A 7,990-nucleotide genomic window follows, 5' to 3' on the forward strand; every position below is an offset into this window, starting at 1 on the left:
ATATAAAAGAGCTAAGTATTTTAATTGAGTTAACCCTGCCTTTTGTGATTATAAGCTATCAAGCTGAATATTATTTACCATACTGTGAAACTCTGCTTCCAAGATCTTTCATCACTTCTTTTTAAACCTTTTTCCTAATTACAGAGAACATAAATACCTTTTTTTTTTTCCCCACCAAAACAATCCAACTAGCTCTTTGTGTAGCTGTTTGTGTAGGCTTTCTCCTGGACCAGCAATGGTTGCCCTCTCCCCTATCCTAGTCAGTCTGTCCCAGTACTCCTGCTTTAAATAGGCTTCTCTTGAGGTCTGGCAAGATGACAGAGATGTGTTTGTTCACAGTCAGGAGGGGAAAACACAGAGGCACATAGACCATATTCTACTCTCGTCATAACACATTTCTCTGTCATAGTCACACGCCACCTCCTAAACAGGAACTAAGCAAGGCACCCTTTTTTAAATTTTTGTCTCACAGGCAGCCACTGCTAAATTTATTTTATTGTCTTGACATCTTTCTGTCAGAAAGATAAGCACAGCACTATACAAATGGCTGGAGATGGTAACATCACCAAACCCACATATAGCCTGGTGACCATCAGATAAGCTCAGTGGGCAAGATTTGCCTCTGATGAGAAACATCCTTTACCCCTATGGTAAGGAGGCTTGATAGGCCATGTGCCCCCTTTGAAGGTTCAGTAAGAACCCCCACCCTCAAGATACCCATAAGTTCATCACAGCTGACTCTTGAAGCGCAGGCTTAAGGCAAATGTGTTGCACTGAGGGAACAGACATAAACACCAAGTGCCTACTGAGCATGACTATCATCAGAATGGGTCCCAGCAATAAAACGATAAATTATCTGACCAACACTGACCAGTTCTCACAACAGAGAACACAATGCCTTTGATGTGACCATGAAACCTTGAGTATGCCCAAGAGCAGGAGCCACAGACAAAACAACACAGGAGCAATAACTCAATATAAATGCATTTAGCCATTTCTCCAAACAAGGTCCAACAGGCAGCTTCCTTGCTCTGGGTATCAGGAGCTTGAGACTAAAGGAGAAACAAAGTTCACCATTGTTTGTCATCAGGATATGACATAGGAAGAAAAATGATGGTAGCTGTTTGTTTCTTTAAAATGTATAGCTGAGGTGTTAAAATTCTGTAAGCATATCCTTTATGGATACAGCAAAAACATATTAACAAGGAGATGGTTTGCTTAATAGTGCAACTTGACAGCCATATCTAGGATAGTGCATGAGTTAAATGAAGTCTATTAAGCAGTTTTGTTTGTTGTAAGATGTGGGAGCTTATTAAAATTCCTGTACTTATTCAATCACTTAGAAATAACTTGAAATCCATATATATAATAACAAATTTATCTCTACTTAATATATATGTCATTTTTTTAAATCTCAGTTCTTTAAGGAATATAATAAATAGTATGATGATTAAAAGGACAAATTCTGAAGTCAGATATATCAAGATAGGTCTTCAGATGTATTAGTTGTGTGACTTTGGACAAATTACTGAATCTGTGTAAATTTTGTTTTTTAATTAGTAAAACAGGATTTAAAAACAACATCTATTTCACAAGAATTTTCTGAGAATTAAATGACATAATCTTCATAAGATCTGGTACATAGAACACTATCAATAAATGGTAGTGTAGCTTATTAAAATTTAGTTTATTGAAAATGTCTTAAGATCCAAAATAAGTCTCATTCAGCCCCATTCACACAACTTTATTCAAATACATACCAAGGTAGTTGCCCAACGCCTATTCTTTTTGTATTAAATTATTCACATGTACATTTTGCTTTATATAAATATATTTGCAGATTTACAAAATTTCAGGGTTAGAAGAACATAACCTAGACCAATGCTTCATTTTGCAGATGAAGAAACCTGAGGCCCAGCCAAATTAGATAACCTTTCTCACAGTCATGTGACCCAGATCTGATTTCGAATACAGAGTTCTTTTTAGGACAACATGACCATAAACATTTTCTTTCATAGCTTTATTTTTATTATTATTTTTTTTTATTTTAGAGAGGGAGAGACAGCACAAGCAGGGGAGAGGGCAGAGGGAAGGAGGAGAGAGAGAGAGACAGAGAGAGAGAGAGAGAGAGAGAGAGAATCTTAAGCAGGCTCCACATCAGTGCATAGCCTGAAGCAGGGCTTGGTCCCACGACCCTGGGATCATGACATGAGCTGAAATCAAGAGTTGCATGCTCAACTGACTGAGCCATCCATGTACCCGTCTTTCAAACCTTTCATATTTTAGATATGAAAGGTTTTTATTTTGTTATGAATGAGCTGAATGGGTCTATTGGTTTGTTAAGAAATCATGCTTTAATGCTTTCTGTCTTCAAAAACAATGGTTTTTAGACTGATTCAAAATAAATACAATGGAGTCATGTTTCTTTAGAAGAAAAATCTTGATTCTAATGAATATGGCTGAGATTGAAATTATATTACTGTCTTTAAATGGTATCCTTCACCATCAGAAAGCAAATCACACATACGTAGGTGAACAGAGCTGTGCCACTGTCCAGCACCGAGGGCAGAATGTTTCTTAGACACTGCTAAAGCTACTGGTTTACCAGTGACAGGGCATGGGCTTTAGGCCGCTACACCCACTCTCCTCTCTGTAGCTCTCCAGTCCTCCTAATATGAAGACAGAATCCTTAATCTCAGGCTTTAAAGCCATGCAAGATCTGTCTCCTGCCCACTCCTTAGGCCCCTCTCACCTTACTTTACTACCTCTGACTTGCCATCCAGCCACAATGGCTTTCCTTCAGCCCCTGGCATTCTCCTTGCTCTCTCCTGATTCCAGGACTTGAATTTGTTCCTTCTACTCAGAACGTTCTGTTCTCTCCTTTTCACCTAGATAACTCATCATTTTTCAGATCTCAACAGATGGAATACTCTGCTCATATCTCCAACTGCCTTAGTGTAGAATCACATACTTCTTATAGAATCTGTCAGTTGCAATTTAAATTTGTGATTATATAATTATTGCCCGTCTTTACCACCACGCTAAAAGCCAATGGTAGTGACCGGTTTTGCTCATATTAAGTCTCCAGGGCCTTTTTGACATATGTGTATTACAGAAATAAAGCTCAGTAAACATTTGTGGACATTGGTTAAATGAACAAATATATGACTGCCTGACTGAATGGAGAATGAATGAAGACACCTCATAAGCTGGACCTGCGTACTTGTTGTGTTGACTTTATTTGAATTGCTTCCCTCAAACTTTAATCTGATAGCACAGTATATTGGCAAGTAAAATCAAGCATAATTGATGAAATGAGAATAAAGAAGCTAAAGGAATAAAAATCCTCTGTTGCTCCCTAGGAGTACAATAAACTCTAGATTTTAACTATACCAACATTGCCAAGGCGAGTATGGGTTTCTTAGATTAAATACGTCCTAAATGAGATACTTGAGGCTATGGTGCCACCTTGTGGTGTATTTTTGCATTTATCATTTTCAAAATGCCTGGAACTTCCCTACTTAGAAAAGTATAATACTTTACAGATTATACAGATACTATACAGATAATACATTACAGATTATAACTACTGAAAGGAGTGAGATTTTCCTCAACTAAATATTACTGACATGCCATTATCCCAAAAAGTTTGCCCAAACATATCATTCATTCCTTTTTGCTTTTTATTTTAATTAAACATCAAATTGATGGAGGAAAATAGCATAATATATATATGTTATAAATAATCAAATGAGAATTAACAATCCTGAACACCCAGGCGAGCATTACCAGTATTTCAAAATACTCCTGCTTATTTCTTGCCAAATCCTTCCTCCATTTTTTCCATGAACCAGGAATGACCACTCTCCTGCTTTTCTTTAGTTTACCATCTGTGTATATACCAGTAAACAATATTTTTAATTTAGCATTTAAAAACTTAATAGAATATGGAATCATTCTGTATTTCATTTGCTTTTAAAATTAAATCATATTTTTCTTGGCTTCATAATGTTGATAAGAGGAGTTGTAATCCATTTGCTTTCACTACACTGCAGTGTTTCATTTTATGATTATACCACAATATATTTAGTCACTCTACTATTCTTTTTAAAGCTTATTTATTTATTTTGAGAGACACAGAGACAGTGTGAGCAGGGAAAGGATAGAGAGAGAAAATCCCAAGCAGGCCCCACACTGTCAGTGCAGAGCCCAACACAGGGCTCGAACTCACAAAACCACAGGATCCTGACCCAAAGCCAAGAGTGAGACACTTAACTGACTGAGCCACCCAGGTGCCCTTAGTTACTTGAGGCACATTTAGGTTGCTTCCAGTTTGAGTCCACTGTGATGGTGCCACAGTAAGCATTCTTCTATGTATCTCCTGAGGCACTTGTGAAAGGATTTCCCAGGGATTGTCTTGCTGTGTATGAGAACCTCCAACTTTACCAGATAATACCAAATTTCTTCCAAAGTCATTTTATTGCACCAATTCACACTTCTGCCATTAGTGTGTAAGAGTGTCTATTATTCTATATCCTTGTCAGCACTCGATATTGTTAGATTTTTTTTTTCATTTTTGCCACTTTGATGGGTGTAAACAGAATCTTTTTTATTTTGATTTTTATTTCCTGATTACAAAAGAAGCTGATACTTTTTAAAACCATTACTGGTCACCTGTGTTTCTTCTGAGACGTGCAAATTCCAGTCTTTTGCTTCATTCTTTCATTTATCCTCATCTGAAACGCTCCTACGTGCCAAGTACTGACGTAACCCACAGGATGGAAAGATGAATGTGACAAAGACCCTGCCTTCATGGAGCTTTTGGCTTACTATCACTTCAGAGCTTTTGGGCATCACACTAATTACCAAGACCAAAATACAGAAACAATTTTTGAGCAACTAATGATATGATTATCACTTTGCAAGGCAAACTCTGACCTTAAGGAATTTACGAAAACACAACTTATACAAAACTGTAGCAAATTATATAAAATAATATATATTATGTTACATATAGTATAGACATTCAGAGGAAGTAATAAGTTGGGAGAAAAAGCTAATCAAGTAGGTCCATGGTTTAAACTGAAGTTGCTTTCCTTTTATGTAACTAATGTGAAAATACTATTTTTCTCTAGCCTACTTACTAAAGGAAGAAGATGAAAAAACAAGAGTCATTTTTAAAAAAATTTTTTTAACGTTTATTTATTTTTGAGACAGAGAGAGACAGAGCATGAACGGGGGAGGGTCAGAGAGAGAGGGAGACACAGAATCTGAAACAGGCTCCAGGCTCTGAGCGGTCAGCACAGAGCCCAACACGGGGCTCGAACCCACGGACCGCGAGATCATGACCTGAGCTGAAGTCAGACGTTTAACCAACTGAGCCACCCAGGCGCCCCACAAGAGTCATTTTTAAGTCAATAAAATAATGATCAACATGAAGGTGTGGCAACTATGATTTTTAAATATATAAAAATAATAGTGAAGGAAAAAAACACTCTCACAAATCAACATGCTTAGCCATAAACACAAGTACACTGTGTTTGCTGTTGAACTTACATCTTAACTAAAAGTTTTCCACGTATTTCTCTGGAATCTGGTAACCCCCACAAACTACTAGAGTTGATTTTCACTAAATCTGCCATGCAAAGAATTCAAGTATACCTTTAAAAGAGAACCTGAAATATCATATAATTCCTCTTTGCTTCTATGTAACATTCCCCATGAGCCACGCTATTTGTAAAAACTGGTCTAAAGAAGATACCAATGTACCACCAGAAAATTTGTTGTAGTGTGGGGAGTCTTAAAGAATACAGAATTTAGGTTGGGCAAATCAAGTTGGAATCCTGGTTCCCCCACACACTTGTGTTATTTCAACTAAATTACAAAACTTTCTGAGTCTATGTTTCCTAAACTCCAAAGCAAGGATAATTGTTGTAAGAATTGACTCAATTATTATAGATCAGGGGCTTAGTTCAGTGTTCAGAATCTAAAAGAACTCATTAAATTGTGGATATCATTCAGATTGACTCAGTTTAATTCTTTTTCCACTTCTGTCAGTGGAAATACAGAACTGTGGTTCATACGGAAATAGAATTATGAGGGTTTCACATATATATGATAGTTTTCAAGTAAAGTCTTAGCAATCTATTTCTTGGTTTAATTGATTAAGTAATCCATTCATTTAGCACCAACCATATACTAAGCACTGTACTAGATGCTGGTGAAAGTCCTGCCCTTTCTTTCCCCCACAACCCTTGGTTCCTCTCAGGCATCCTTATATTTAGTTATGCATCAGCCCAACCCTGGATGGATGATGATTTTGTGTTTAAAATTAAATAATTTGACAAGCCCAGAAAAATATTTTTGGTATGCAACAAATAACCTTTGCTTTCATCTGTGCAGGTTAAATACTTTCTATTCCTTTACCTTTAAGAAACCTATTCATATGTGGAATATTTCTACAAATGGTCCTTCAGCATTTCCCCCGTTTCTCATAAGGACAGAATTGAGCACAATATTCTGGCTCTACAAAGCAGCAACTTTGTGCTATGTGTAGATAATGTGATACAGTGTTGCTGTGTCTAAATGATGATATTCTTTAGGAAAAGTGTACTTATTTGACTAAAAATAACAATAAAATAGGTGAAACACAATAAGGATGACACCAAGACTAAATAAAATAAAACTCCATTAAAAAACTAACCAACAGGGGCGCCTGGGTGGCTCAGTCAGTTGGGCGGCTGACTTCGGCTCAGGTCATGATCTCCGGGTCCGTGAGTTCGAACCCCGCGGCGTGCTCTGTGCTGACAGCTCAGAGCCTGGAGCCTGTTTCAGATTCTGTGTCTCCCTCTCTCTGACCCTCCCCCGTTCATGCTCTGTCTCTCTCTGTCTCAAAAATAAATAAACGTTAAAAAAAAAAAAAAAAACTAACCAACAAGAGAAATATGCTTTATCCTATTAAAGATAACAGTGCGATTTCCAGCCTCTTTCTTCTTTGGCTTATTTGAACCTTACTTGTACTGACTCTTCTCTAGACTTCCCTACTTAGTTCTGCTCTAGTGGAAGTCAAGCCTGCAAACTTTGGCTCTTTATGCTGCACTCAATCATCTCCTAGGAAGCATTTCCACTCTTGGGCCTTCAGTTCTCACCTCAGAGCTGAATCTCCTCAAAATCTATCAATATTAGTCAAAAATCTCACTCCCTGTACAGGACAAGTTCACTTGGATGACCTCTTCAGACCAGATCTAAATGTAACAGCGCCTCCTGCTTTGCCGTGCTCCCAACCAGCACCCTTTCCAAATTAATAGGCCGTAATCAAAACCTTACTCATATTCTCCTTTGATTTCCTACACAACTGTGATAGGCAGTCTTATTTGCCAGTTCCTGGTGTGCTGGGGACCAAGGCTCTCCCTGCTCTGCTTCTGGACATTTCTGTTGTAATTATGTACAGAGGCCGTTCTGTGCTTTGCTTCTCCTCCCACAACGTGCTTGCACTCTAGTTTATTTAAGGGGACAGGCACTGCAACAGGAAGTGTACCTCATTTCCCCACTCACCACTCTGCTTACTGTCTTCCTCTTCACCCACCCTCCTCTCTAACCAGGCTTCCCCTGCTTATCTCACAGGACCTCCACCGTGTTCCCTTCCAACTCTCCAGTTCCTATGTGGGTAAGGTATCCTACCAGGGCCCCAGCAGGTGGAACCCAATGTTTACATTCTCCTACGTGCAGCGGCCCCGCAGGATGCTTTGAGGAGCAGGGAATGAACCTGTTGTACATGGGCTGGAAAAAAAGGCGTATTTTAAATCTGAGATCAAATAGCGTTTAAAAACGAATTCAATTTTTATGATTGGATGACGCATCCGCGATAAAAAGCAGTTAAGATCGCAAAACTTTTTTAGGTTGTAGGAAAAAGTAGCGTTTCCCTGACCGGGAATCGAACCCGGGCCGCGGCGGTGAGAGCGCCGAATCCTAACCACTAGACCACCAGGGA

General features: G+C 38.4%; 1 non-coding gene across 1 annotated transcript; it reads right to left on the bottom strand.

Moving 5' to 3' along the window:
* Positions 1-7,918: 7,918 nt before the first annotated feature.
* TRNAE-CUC lies at positions 7,919-7,990 on the bottom strand. The gene has a single exon. It is a non-coding gene; the product is annotated as a tRNA-Glu (tRNA).

This window comes from Panthera leo, chromosome B2, assembly GCF_018350215.1.
Source record: "Panthera leo isolate Ple1 chromosome B2, P.leo_Ple1_pat1.1, whole genome shotgun sequence".
NCBI lineage: Eukaryota > Metazoa > Chordata > Mammalia > Carnivora > Felidae > Panthera > Panthera leo.